This window comes from Pleurodeles waltl, chromosome 11 (assembly GCF_031143425.1).
Source record: "Pleurodeles waltl isolate 20211129_DDA chromosome 11, aPleWal1.hap1.20221129, whole genome shotgun sequence".
NCBI classification, from domain to species: domain Eukaryota; kingdom Metazoa; phylum Chordata; class Amphibia; order Caudata; family Salamandridae; genus Pleurodeles; species Pleurodeles waltl.
In genome coordinates this window covers 437,463,172-437,477,642 of record NC_090450.1, presented here as the reverse complement: position 1 = coordinate 437,477,642, position 14,471 = coordinate 437,463,172, and positions in this window count along the sequence as shown.

The following is a 14,471-nucleotide window of genomic DNA, read 5'->3' as shown; positions in this document are numbered from 1 at the left end:
CAGAGGACTGGCGGTGGACCCCCACAACTAACAACATGGTAGGAGCAAGTCTTGGTGATCATGCATCCTGAGGGCCTGGCAGGAGTAGCAGGAGGACTGGACTCTGGTAAGTCAACTCTTGCCATCACAAACTCCTACCCCTACCCTCACCCCATTACTCCACCACCTCACATATACCCCACCATCACAACCCACCCACCCCAATACCAAGCCCTGCATGCAACACCAATGCATAGACCCCTAACACAGACCTGCATGGACACCCATCACCACAGCATGCACACTAGTGACAATCACTTAGCCAACCAAAGCACAACTCACACAAGCCAAAGCTGCCTTGGTAATAACAACCATAGAGGGAAACATACCCAGGCACAAGATGTCACACGCAGAAACAAGAACACTGCATTTACATCCCCACAGGACCCCCACACAATGTCACCGGAGAGGAGGTGCCAGCAACATCTAGTCCCCCCAGAAGAGGCCCACAGTGATGACAGCAGCTCTGCACGCCTGGATCAGGATGACCAGCCTGGCCCATCAGGGACCTCAGGATAGTTGGTGACCCAGCCACAGTGCCAAACCACCACACAGCCTCCCCCCTCAGGAAACACCAACACAGCAGCTACCCAGCGGGCACATCCCTCTGTCCCCAGGACACATCAATCAGCAGTGTGTCCACCACTAAAGGGACCCCAGGCAATCCCACAAACACAGGATGATCAGGGACCTGGGATCAGTGGCAGTGGGCACACCGTTCAGGGGCATAGGCATAGGACAACAGGGAAGCTGGGAGGACTGCTGTGTGACAGGGGGAGGACAGGCCAAGGGAACTGACTCTCCAGGAGGCACTCACAAATATCCTGGGAGCATACCACCATTCCCTGGAGAAAATGGGCCAGATACCGGCCAAGCTGCAGGAGACCCAGTGGCTGCAGGAAGGACATTACCTGGGGATCAGGGAGTACCCGAGAGACATCCACACCACCCTGGTCACCATTGCAGGGGTGCTGACAGACATGGCCAACACCATGAGGGAGGCAGTGGCACGCCAACGGGCCCCTGACACTAGCCACACCGAAGAACAGCCCTCCACCTCCGCCGATACTAGTGGACAGGAGACCCCGCCACAGGAACAACAGGCCACTAGCACCCCTCCCCCTGCAGAAGGAGAACCACCACACAAAAGGTCCCTGCAATCCAGGCAGAAGCCTGAGAACATTGCCATGACCCCCACCAGGAAATAAGACTCCCCTGAATGTCACCCTTGTGTCCCACTCTGTCACCCTGTCCACCTGAACTGCCATTGCCCCACTCCCTATGCCCCCTTGGACAATGCATCTGTGATACCAATTGACTGGACTCTAGCCTGGACATTCCTCCACCATCAACCCAGCCCATTGCAATACCCCCTACACTTATTATCACAGAAATCTGCTTGTAAATATCAAGGGATACCTGTTAGCCACACACTGACCCTTAGGGCCAATCCCACACCCATATACCTACATCAACTGAGTGGGGACCATGGGCTCACCTATTAGCCATACCCTGTGCCTCTGGAGTTGAGACATCACATATGGGATGCTGCTATTCCTCAAGATAAAGGCATTATGCACCGAGCCAGGATACTTTTCATTGACTTGGGAGATGTACTGGTCCGCCAAACACACCATCCGCACATTCAGAGAGTGAAAGCTCTTTTGATTTCTGAACACCTGTTAATTTCTCCGGGGTGAGACAAAGGCAATATGTGTACCATCAATGGCACCAATTATGTTGGTTATATGTCCCATTGCATAGAAGTCTTCACTGTGGCCAAATCATCTACCTGGGGGTATATGATGTAGCTGCGCATGTGTTTCATCAGGGCACACAACACTCTGGTCAGCACGAGAACATAGGCTGTGACATCCCTGATGCCATGGCCACTGTCACTTGGAAGGAACCACTTGCCAAGAAATGGAGCACTGACAGGACCTGCACAAGAGGGAGGATACCTGTGGGGTGGCGGATAGCTGAAATCAGGTCTGACTCCAACTGGGCACACAGCTCTTGGATTGTGGCCCTATCAAGTCTGTAGGTTAGAGTAATATGCCTGTCCTCCATTGTCACCAGGTCCACCAGGGGTCTGTACACGGGGGGTATGTCGCCATCTCCTATTCATCCTCAGCGGTTGAACTCTAGGGTGTAAAACGGTGAGCAGGTGGTCATATTCAAATATATACTAGATCAATATTGCCTTTCTTTTATTACAGAAACAGTATGTGAACGTGTAGGTCCGTTGATGTGCCTATGTCTGCTGTGATGCAGTTAGGTGCCATGGCCTGTGTCCCCCTGAAATGGCGGTCGCCTGACCTGTGAGGAGGGACAAGTGGAAATGAGGTAATTCCGCTGGCGTTGTGTGCTGTTGCGGTAGGCGGTCGATGACCGCTGTGCAACACATCATTGGTTATCATTGGGGCCTACGGGTTCCAGGAGCCAATGGTGATGTACGCCGGCGGTGACGGTACGCACCGCCGCGGACGTGACTGCCATTTTCTATCTGTTCACTCACTTGCTACCTGACCTTCAACAGGAGAGGACCTACACTGCAAGTGCTGCTGTGACCTGTGTCTGGAAGCGACCATGGCTCGAGTGTCTGGGGAAAGGGCCCCTGCCTTCACTTCAGAGGAGTTGGAGAGACTAGTCGATGGGGTCCTATCCTAGTACCCTTTATTTAATGGTCCTCCAGACAAACAGGTGAATACACTGTGAGCACGATGCGTGGGGCATGAATGTATGGAGTACTGTGTGTAAGCCTTGTGTGGGGGGGGCTGAGGGGTCCCAGGCAGAGTGCTGCATGTTTGGTGGGCAATGTCTGTGCGTAAGGGGATGGGAGGGATATGGTGGGCCATGAGTTTAACAGTCCGGACGGTATGAATCATACCTTTTCTGCTGTATCTTTTTCTGGAGGTCAGCGCCCATCAGAAAAAGGGTATTTGGCATGCCATCGCCAAGGAGGTGTGGACCCTGGTGGTCTTTGACAGGTGGAGCACCCACTGTCGCAAACGGTGGGAGGACCTGCGCCGCTGGGCAAGGAAGATGGCGGAGGTCCAGCTGGGGCTGGCCTCCCAATGAGGAAGGGGTGCCCGTCATACCCTGGACCCCCTGATGTTCTTCATCCTGGCGGTGGCCTATCCGGAGTTGGATGGGACCTTGAAGGCCTCACAGCAGTCACAAAGGGGTGAGTACAGATTCAGAATCATGACTTTGCACGCGTTAAGGTGTTACCTGGGTGGGGAATGTGGGTCTGTGTGGGCCCCTAGGCCAGGGTGAACATGGCAGGGTAGGTTCCACTATGGGCAAGCTCAGATGCACTCCAACCCCAATAATGCTAGTGGGCATCTACTACTGGGCAGGGTCCTGTGGGTTTCAGGTGTGCAGCTAATGGCGTTAGGCATTGTATCCCATGGCCTGGTGACTAGCATTGTAACTGGTAGTGCATGGCCTAGTGTTTAGGGCTGTTCCCTGTGAGTTGTGTACGCCAACGGTAGTATTGTTGCTGGCATTGACCAAGTGTATCTTTTACCCCCTTTTTGTTTTGTCACCCTGTCCTTGTGTGTATTAGCATCATCTGGGGGAGGACCCCAAAGAGGGAGCTGCGTCCCACATGGGCCTGGAGGCCGAATCCACCGATGGTGAGGGCACCAGAGGGACGGAGGGAGAGGGGAGCACCACAACGAAGACAGGAGGGGACAGTTCTGACAGCGACACCTCCTTCTATGGAAGCTCCCTGGCGGTGGCTCACACCTCTGTGCCCTCCCCAACTACAGGTACAACCGCCACCCCTGTGCCTGCACCGCCCTCCCAGCAGCCCCTCAGTGAGTTTCCCATGCCCGCCCACCCAGGAGGGTGGGCTTCTCCTTCGCTCCAGGCCCCTTAGGCCCTGTCCCAGTCAGCCCTGCTGCCCTCAGTGAGGAGGCTATTGACCTCCTGAGATCCCTCTCTGTTGGGCAGTCAACCATACTGAATGCCATCCAGGGTCTTGCAGGGCATTTGCAACAAACAAATGCATACCTGGAGAGCATTCACTCTGGCGTGGTGGCCCAACAGAGAGCATTCTAGGCTCTGGCCAACTCACTGATGGCAGCCATTGTCCCTGTCTCTAGCCTCCCCCCTCCAACTTCCTCTACCCAGTCCCATTCCCCTCAACCCAAGCCTATCCCAAGCACACCTTCAGACCAGCATACACCCAAATCAACATACAGAAGTGGCTCAGGCAAACATAAGCACCACACTTCATCCCACAGGCACTCACACAAGCATCATCCAGATGCAGACACACTAACATCCACTGCCTCCACTGTGTCTCCCTCCTCCTCGTTGTCCACCTCCCTCCCAGTTGTGTCTCCACTCACACCTGCATGCACTACATCCTCATCCACTACCTCCATCACCAGCACACCTATCACAACACACCGCTCACTCTCAGTCATCACCCCCACATCCATGCACACGTCCCCTTTGATCCTCTCCCACTATGTCTGTGACCCCTCCTCCCAAAGTACACAAACGCAAGCACTCAGACACCCAACAGCCATCCACCTCACAACAGCATCCAGCCCATGCACCTGCACCCAAACACACCAGACTGACACCTCCTACCACCACTCCCTCTTCCTCTACTCCCAAACCTTCACCCTCTTCCAGCCCCAGTCCGTAAAAGGCTTTTCTCCTCCAACCTTGACCTATTTCCTGCCCCTCCCCCATGTCCTTCTCCTCGGGCCAGGGTGGGCAGAACTCAGGGCAGCACCTCAGCCACCCAGTCCACGGCCACTGTAGTTCCTGCAGCTACTGCAGGTGTGAGATGCTCCAAGGAGGCACCTGTCAGCACAGCCAGTGTGCCTGCACCACCTGCCAAGGGCAAGAAGGGGCCGCCAGCCAACAAGGGCAAGAAGGAGACACCACCACCCAACAAGGGGAAGGAGGGAACACCAGCCAGCAAGGGGAAGGAGGGAACACCAGCCAGCAAGGGCAGGAAGGCAACACTAGCTGGCAGAAGCAAGGAGGCACCACCATCTGCCAAGGGCAGGAAGGGGACAACAGCTGCCAAGGCAAATGTAAAGGGAACTGGCACCGCAGGCAGGATGGATCGGGTGCCTGGGGCTGGAGAAGCATCTGGGCAGACAATACCAGCCATGGCACTTCAGTCGTCCAAGGCTGCAGGGGAAGGGCTGGAGCCTCTCCCCACCAGTGACAGCACCGTCAACTGTACCACCGGCAGCAGCACCACAGCCACCAGCAGCAGCCCCAGTGGGCAGCCGTCCGAGGCTGCAGGGGAAGGGCTGGAGCCTCCCCCCACCACTAACAGCACCACCAGCTGCACCGCCAGCAGCACCGCCACCTGTACTGCCAGCAGCACTGCTGCCAGCAGCAGCAGCCCCAGTGGGCAGTTGTCCAAGGCTGCAGGGGAAAGGCTGGAGCCTCCCCCCACCACTGACAGCAGCGCCACCTGCAGCGCAACTGACATCCACTGAGCAGCCGTCACCGCCGGCGAGCAGTGTGTAGTCCTGCCTACATGGGCTGTAGTGCGTCCTGGCCCCTGCAACACCTGTAGGTGTGACACCCAGGTGAGAGACTGTGACCTTGCACCATCCAGGATCTGCATCACTGGGCACAATGCCCCCTTCAGAACCAGTGGAAGAAGGCATCCACTCACCCCCTCCTTGACATGATGAAGCACACTGGGCACAAGGCCCCCTCCAGCACCAGTGAAGAAACCATCCACTAGAGAGACTGTGGCCTTTCACTCCTCAGGACCAAGCAGTGGGCAAACCATCCACTTGAGAGACTGTGGCCTTGCACTCCCCAGGACATCACAGAGGGCACGTAGCCCCCTCCAGGAGCAGTGGTGTTGTGCCATCTTCCGGCTGAGGTGCCCCCCATTTCCCGTCCCCCTGAGGTGCCTGTGTGTTTTTGACCTGATGCCCCTGCAGTGTTCTCTCAGTATTGAGGCAGGAGTCAAGTGTGGCCTTGGCCTATGTGTTATGGCCCTGTGGCCCACGGACATTTTGGACTGGGCATTGTCCCTCCATATGTATATATTGTACATACTGTTTATTGCTTTAAGGATGTATTTATCTACATTTTTTGTATTACACTCACTTTAATCAATTCCTTTTGTCCTTGCGTTATTCCTGAGCGGTGGGGGGCGAGTATGTGATGTTATTGCATCTGGTTGTGTGTATGTTGTTGGGGGTGTTGCATGTGTGTGTCACTCTCTTTTTCGTCCCACCTCCGTTGTGAGCTAGGTGCAGTACTTACCGTGGTCACCTTCACCGCCGTTTGTGTTCCTGGTGTAGGAGGAGGTAGATCAGCATTGGAAATATGTGCAGTTCGGGCTCCATGACGTTGTGGTTCTTCTTTGTGTGTCGAGAGGTGAGTCGTTTCCCTTTTGTATACTGTTTCCGCCATGCTTTTGATGGCGTTGGTACCACCCTGGAAATGCTGGCAGATTGGTGTGTCATAATAGAGTGGGCGGAACATTGTCTTCCGACTGGCTGTTAACGGTTACTGCCACGGTGTTTGTTGCTACCGCCATGGTGGGCGGAGTGTTAAAGTGGCTGTCTGTGTTGGCAGTTTCTGCCGTTGTCATAATTCCATTTTTGTTACCGCCTGCCTGTTGGCGGTATTACCGCCGCTTTATTACCAACCGCCAGGGTTGTAATGTGGGCCTTATATGAACACAGGGAAGCACAAATTTCAATATTATCTTTTTCTTCGCTGCTCTCCCTTTCTTCTTTCTTGAAATCTTAAATCTTTACTCTGTTTTGTATTGAGGTATAATGCTTGCTATCATCGTTTGCAACATCCTTATTGTCATCCTCTATTTCTATTGATTCGTTTTACAGCCTTGAAAAAGTCAAATGTGACGAAACACGTGTCGGCTGTTTTGAATGTATTAGACTGGTTGGATTTACCATTGTTTATGCAAGAAAAAACCTCAATTGACTACTGAACAAATCCTGTACTTTTAACGTATTTTTCCACTTTGGATGATACGACTTGGACTGATGTGGTGTGCCCTGGTGTATATTTAATTTTGTAATGAGGGCCTATATGGAGGAAGCTTACAAACAATTGAATGATGAAACCTGTTACAAGCCGGTAGATGTGAGATATGTTGATGAAATTAAAAGAGAGTTTGATGCAAATTTGAACTTGTGGAAAGAGCAAGGGTTAATCACGAATGAGGAATATAATTTTTTGAAGGTTGATTATCCCAAACTTCCAGTATTATACTTGATTCCTAAGATACATAAAAATGAGAGGAAACCTCCAGGAAGACCTATTGTAGCAATACATGATAGCCTTTTTGAATTTGTATCACAATATACTGAAGTATTTTTACATCCATTAGTAGAAGGCCTACCTTCATATTTGAAAGATACCACAACGTTTTTACAACGTGTTTTTGATATGAGTTGGGATACTAACATGACTCTTATGACTTTGGATGTTACAGCTTTATGTACATGTATTCCGCATGAATATGGAATAAAAGCCCTAGAACATTTTCTGACAGCAAGACCTATAGAACTTTCCAAACATAGCAAAATGTTGATTTCAATGATAAATTGGTGTTTGAAGCACAATATCTTCTTTTTCAATAATGAAATCTTTGAACAAAAGTGCAGAACAGCAATGGGAACTTGCTTGCCCCAAGCTACGCAAATCTGTATATGGGCTGGTGGAAAGAACAGGTGCTCAATTGTCCCCCATTAGATGCATGGAATGAGAATATTATTATGTGGGTGAGATATATAGACAATACTTTTGTCATATGGAAAGGTGAAGAAGAAAGTGCAAAAGATTTTGTTAATGCCATTAATGAGAATGATCTAAATTTGAAATTTACAGCTAATATACATAATCAAGAAATATAATTTTTAGATGTTAAAATCAAGATAGAAAATGGCAAAATGGAAACCTCAGTATACAGAAAACCCACTGCAGGAAACAGCATTTTGTATGCAAGCAGTTTTCACCGTAACCATTGAAGGGAAGCATTCCGTTAGGGGAATTATTAAGAGCCAAAAGAATCTACAGTACTACAAGTAATTTTGGGTCAGTGCAAGAGGACATAATAATGAGATTAAGAATGGGGAGTTACTCCAAGTTAACATTGGAAAGTGCTAAAAAGAAAGTAGGATCACGTACCAGAGACTCCCTTTTATTTAGTACACATGATAATAGAAAGAAAAAGGATAAGAAGATTTCAGTATCATATAGATTAATAACCACATACAATAAGGAGCATATGCAAGTTAGGTGAATATTACAAAAGTACTGCCATATATTGAAAAGCGACCCTGTTTTAGGAAACCTCATACCCACCAAACCCCAGATAACATACAGAAAAAGTAGATCCATAAGAGATGCACTGGTTAAGAGTGACATTAGGATACAACAACCGCAGATTACTTGGTTTAAACAACAGGATGGGTTTTATAAATGTTCTAAATGCAAAGTATGTAAAAATGGTGAGAACATCAAGTCAGTGATGGTAGGACGTAAGATAAAGCATAAGATCAAGGGACAGTACACTTGTAAGATCAATTTTGTAATATATATTCTGAGATGTGGTTGTCCGAATTTATATGTAGGGAGTCCCAAATTGCAAGTACAGAAAAGGATTCTACAACATCTAAGAGCAATTCAAAACATGGATGAAACTTACCCGGTTGCTCGACATATACATAAAAGACATAATGGAAAGGTGGATGAAATAAACTAAAGTGTAATTGATGGAATTAATAAAGATATAAGAGGAGGCAATAGAGAGAAAAACTTAAGAATTTTGGAGTCAAGATACATATTGTAGTTAGACACTAAGCAACCTATATGTTTAAATAGCAGTGAAGAACTGTATATACATTTACAAACATACAGCTAGAGTGAAAATAAGTAATAATAGTTTAGTGATATGCAGTATACCATCAACGCCCATGTTAACATTTGTTGTTGCATTACAATGTCAATAAATTAGGAAACATAGCGATTAGTCACATACGGATACAAATTGTGAAAAATAAGTAACTTCAGTGAAGAAAATGAGATGTTATGTAAATAATATGGATATTTAAATTGAGGTTATAATTGAACCGATGTGTGCATTGGAGCACTATACGGATTATTATGTTTATTTTTTATTTGAGGTGAGAGATTGTCATAATGAAATGTAAACCATGTTAATTTTATGCAATAACCGAACTTGGAATGTAAATTGTAAATTGCGGTTATGATCGAACCAATAGTAGAATTCTATTCATGTCGTTATGTGCTATTCGGGATGAATTGGTTTCACAAATGAAATGTTTAATGTGGCTATTTTATGTAAAAAACATTTGTTGTAATATATGCCTAAGCCTGATCATGTGACATTAATAGTGGTTCCAATATGGCGACTGCCAGGTTGACAAAGCCAGTAATGCCGAAACGCGTTCCTTCGTGTGTTGAATAAATGGATGTTTAAATTTTACGTTTTTGGAGTGCCATATCCTAGTGTATTCACGAAGGAAAGTAGACAGATTTAGACGCGGTGGCGCGCGTCCAGCAACAGCTTCACCAGCAGTCAGGCGCGGATCAGCTACGCTGCAAACTAGTGATATGTGTATGTATATATATATATATATATATATACATATATATATATATATGTTGATAACGCTTCAGATACAAGAGTAAATGTGGCAAAGGTAATATATATTGTTTGATTTTTTTTTTTTTTTTGCATGTACAAAACAATACTCAAAATAACAGACCAAAAGCAGTGCATACTCTATTAAACTAAGAGTTAAAATGACATGTCCATCCAATTATTACAAATTCGTTTTATCTGTTTAATTTACTGTATATTATTGTTATCCATTCAAAATAAAAATAGAATTACATCTCCACCAACACTTTACCAAATGGGATGTTATATTTGTGGTGATGTCTGTGTAACACTAATAAAACCCTTGCATCAAAAGATTAAAATAAAAAAATGATGGGGGAACAGCCAATGAGAAAGCAGGCCCTGACTATTCCCTAAACAGGCAACTCTCAAAAAGTTTTCTATAAGCAGACAAACAAGGCACTGTGATAAGGTGAGGGGTATTAATTGTCAAGATGTGGTTGCTGCTATGGAGAGAGCCCCATCCATGAAAGTAACCATTCCACCAAATGAGCTGCGAGCAGCACGCCCCTGGCATATGCCATCGAAATGTGGGTTCCAATACATTATGGGGGTCATTACAACATTGGCGGTAAAAGGCGCTTACCGCCGTGCAGAAGACCGCCAATACACCGCCGCAGCGGCGGCATTCCGCCACAGCTATTATGACCCACATCTTGGAATCCGCCGAAATTCAGACACCCACACAACACCGCCACACCAAAGGTCAGTGATAAACTGGCGGAAACAAAACCTCCACTTCCACGCCAACAGAAACACGCCCATGCTATTACGACCCACGAATCCACGCGGCGGTCTTTCAACCGTGGTATTCCATTGGCGGTACACACCGCCGCGCTCAAAATACACACACTTCTACAAAACACCGTCACATTGGACAATTACAAATACACACACCTGATACACATACAAACAACACTGCCACACACCCAATACAATATAAAACACACACCCACAAACCCCTACGACCAAAAATTAGACACGAAGGCAACAGAGAGAGAGCACAGAATAGACAACCCCACTACACAGAGGCACACAACACCATTACCCACACAACATGCACACACAAAACACCACACACCACTACACTCACCACAACCATCACCACATACACCACCCCACACATCACACACACCACCCCATGTCACGCCAAAGTCACCCCCGCTTCTCCGAGGAGGAGCTCAGGGTCATGGTGGAGGAAATCGTCCGGGTAGAGCCACAGCTATTTGGCTCACAGGTACAGCACACATCAATAGCCAGGAAGATGGAGTTATGGCGCAGAATAGTGGACAGGGTCAACGCCGTGGGACAGCACCCAAGAAATAGGGAGGACATCACGAAGAGGTGGAACGACCTACGGGGGAAGGTGCATTTAACGGTCTCCAAGCACAACATCGCGGTACAGCGGACTGGCGGCGGACCCCCACCTCCTCTCCCACAACTAACAACATGGGAGGAGCAAGTCTTGACCAACTTGCATCCTGAGGGCCTCGCAGGAGTAGGTGGAGGAATGGACACTGGTAAGTCAATTCGTAACTATCATATCCCCACCCTACCTGCATGCTATCACACACCCCCTCCCTCACCCCCTCCCCTATCACTACAACTCCTCACTAATGTACCCATGACACAAACCACCCATCCCAACACCAAGCCCTGCATGACACAACTAAGCATGGACACCCCTCACGAAAGCATGCCCACTGCACATACCCAGTACACCCCCCCAACCATCACCACACAAACCCACACACCGGAATGCTTGCACTGGGGTACACAAACACCCACCCATTACACACCATTACACACACACATGCAATAATCATGCTCTTATGCCCCTGCAGGAACCCGAAGGACCGTCACCACACTAGAGGGTCCAGACAACACCACTCCACCCCCAGAAGAGGCCCACAGTGACAAGAGCAGCTCTGCCCTCCTGGATCCTGATGACCAGCCCTGACCATCGTGGGCCTCGGGACAGTCGGTTCCCCTTGCACAGGCACAGCCCAACACCGACCTTCCACCCTCCGGTAACAACAGCACAGCACCCACCCAGCGGGCCCAAACCTCTCTACCCAAGACAGGTCAATCAGCGGTGTGTCCACCACTACAGGGCACCCAGGGTAACCCACCACCCCAACAACAACAGGGACCTGGGGGCAGTGGTAGTGGGCACACGGTCCAGGGGACAGAGGCCCAGGAACACAGGGGAACTGGGAGGGCTGCTGTGCGACAGGGGGCGGACAGGCCAAGGGAACCCACTCTCCACGAGGCCCTCTCCTCCATCATGGGAGCATACCACCACTCCCAGGAGACGATGGCGACGGTTCTGGACAAGTTGCAGGAGACCCTGCGCCTGCAGGACAAACTGTATTTGGGGTTCAGGGAGGAGCTCAGGACCATCAGCTCCACCCTGGGCACCATCGTAGGGGTGCTGAAGGACATACAGATGACCTTGAGGGACACCGTGGTACTCCAAGGGGCCCCTGACACTTGCCAGGATGATGAAATGCCCACCACCTCCGCCGGCGCTAGGGGACAGGACGCCGCGCCACAGGACCACCACACCAGCACCCCACCCCCTGCAGACGGACAACCACCACGCAAGCGGTCCCTGAGATCCAGGAACAGGACAGAGCAAGATGGCAAGACCCCGCCAGGAAATGAGACCACCCTGATTGTCCCCCCACCGTCCCACTTTGTTACCCTGTCCATACTTAAACTGCCCCAGCTCCACTTCCTATGCCCAGATGGGCAGTGCACCTGTGAGACTAATAGACTGGACTCTGCCATGGACATTCCTCCACCATCACCCATCCTCATTTTCCAAACCCCTCCCATTTCTGAGCACTTCAATAAACACCCTTGAAACACAAAACAATCTGGAGTCAGTCTGTGATTCAGTAAAAATGTATTATCAATGACAGTGTCATAATGGGTGTACCATTCTAAAGCTAACATACCTAAGTCACACATTACCAGCCCTTGAAGGATGCAAGCAGTTGACACGTAGGTAACCACACCTGTGAAACCGTAATGGAAGGGTACAACTCAGTTACCAAATATTGACTTAAATCGAAAAACAGGATAGAGGTAGACGTGTCAAAGTTAATGTAATGCTAAAAATGAAAATGTTCTCACCTGTGTCTCATTGGAAATATTGCTGTATGACTGACTCCCTGTTGTCGTTGTCTTCTTCATCAGCTTCATCCTCATCACTGTCCACAGGCTCCACAGCTGCTACAACACCGGCATCTGGATCATCCTCCTGCAGAAAAGGTACCTGGCGACGCAAAGCCAAATTATGGAGCATGGAGCAGGCGATGATGATGTCGCACACCTTCTTCGGTGAGTGGAATAGGGATCCACCTGTCATATGGAGGCACCTGAACCTGGCCTTTAGGAGGCCGAAGGTGCGTTCGATCACCCTCCTAGTCCGCCCATGGGCCTCATTGTACCGTTCCTCTGCCCTGGTCCTGGGATTCCTCACTGGGGTCAATAGCCACGAAAGGTTGGGGTAACCAGAGTCCCCCAATAGCCATACACAGTGCCTCTGGAGTTGACCCATCATATCAGGGATGCTGCTATTCCGCAGGATGTAGGCGTCATGCACTGAGCCAGGGAACATAGCATTTACCTGCGAGATGTACTGGTCTGCCAAACAGACCATCTGGACATTCATGGAATGATAACTCTTCCTGTTCCTGTACACCTGTTCACTCCTGTGGGGGGGACCAGAGCTACATGGGTACCATCAATAGCACCTATGACGTTGGGGATATGTCCAAGGGCACAGAAGTCACCTTTAACTGTAGGCAAATCTTCCACCTCAGGGAAAATGATGTATCTCCTTACGTGTTTCAGCAGGGCAGACAACACTCTGGACAACACGTTGGAAAACATAGGCTGGGACATCCCTGATGCCATGGCCACAGTTGTCTGAAAAGAGCCACTTGCAAGGAAATGGAGCACTGACAGCACCTGCACGTCAGGGGGGATTCCAGTCAGATGACGGATTGGTGACATCAGGTCTGGCTCCAACTGGGTACATAGTTCCTGGATTGTGGCACGGTCAAACAGGTAGGTTACGATGACATGTCGCTCTTCCATTGTCAACAGGTCCACCAGTGGTTGGTACACCGGAGGATTCCGCCATCTTCTCATATGTCCCAGCAGACGGTGCCTACGAAGGACAACAGCGAAGAACCAGTCATTATTCATCCAGGTATGTACCCACAGTCACACACAAGACTACACCACTCACAAAACCCTTCCTGTATGTGTGTTGAGTGTAGGCCTAGCTATGTGTGACGCAGAAGTAAATGGAGCCATGTGGGCCCCTGAAATGGCGGCTGCCTGACCTCTAAAGTGGAACAATGGGATTGTGGGGTAACACCGCTGGCGTCACACACCGTCGCGGTAGGCGGTTGTAGACCGCGGCGCAATGCTGCATTGGTTAACATTGGACCCTATGGGTCCCAGGAGCCAATGAACAGGTGCGCTGGCGGTGATGATGATGATGCGCACCGCCGCGGACGTCACTGCCGCGGACGTCACCGCCATTTTCTATCTGTTCAATCACTAGATACCTGACCTTCGACAGGAGAGGACCTACACTGCAAGTGCTGCTGTGACCTCGGTCTGTTCAGCGGTGCTTTGCCATGGTGGTCTCTGGCCTGTTCAGCGGTGCTTTGCCATGGCGGTCAGTGCTGCTGTGACCTCGGTCTGGAAGCGACGATGGCTGCTGTGT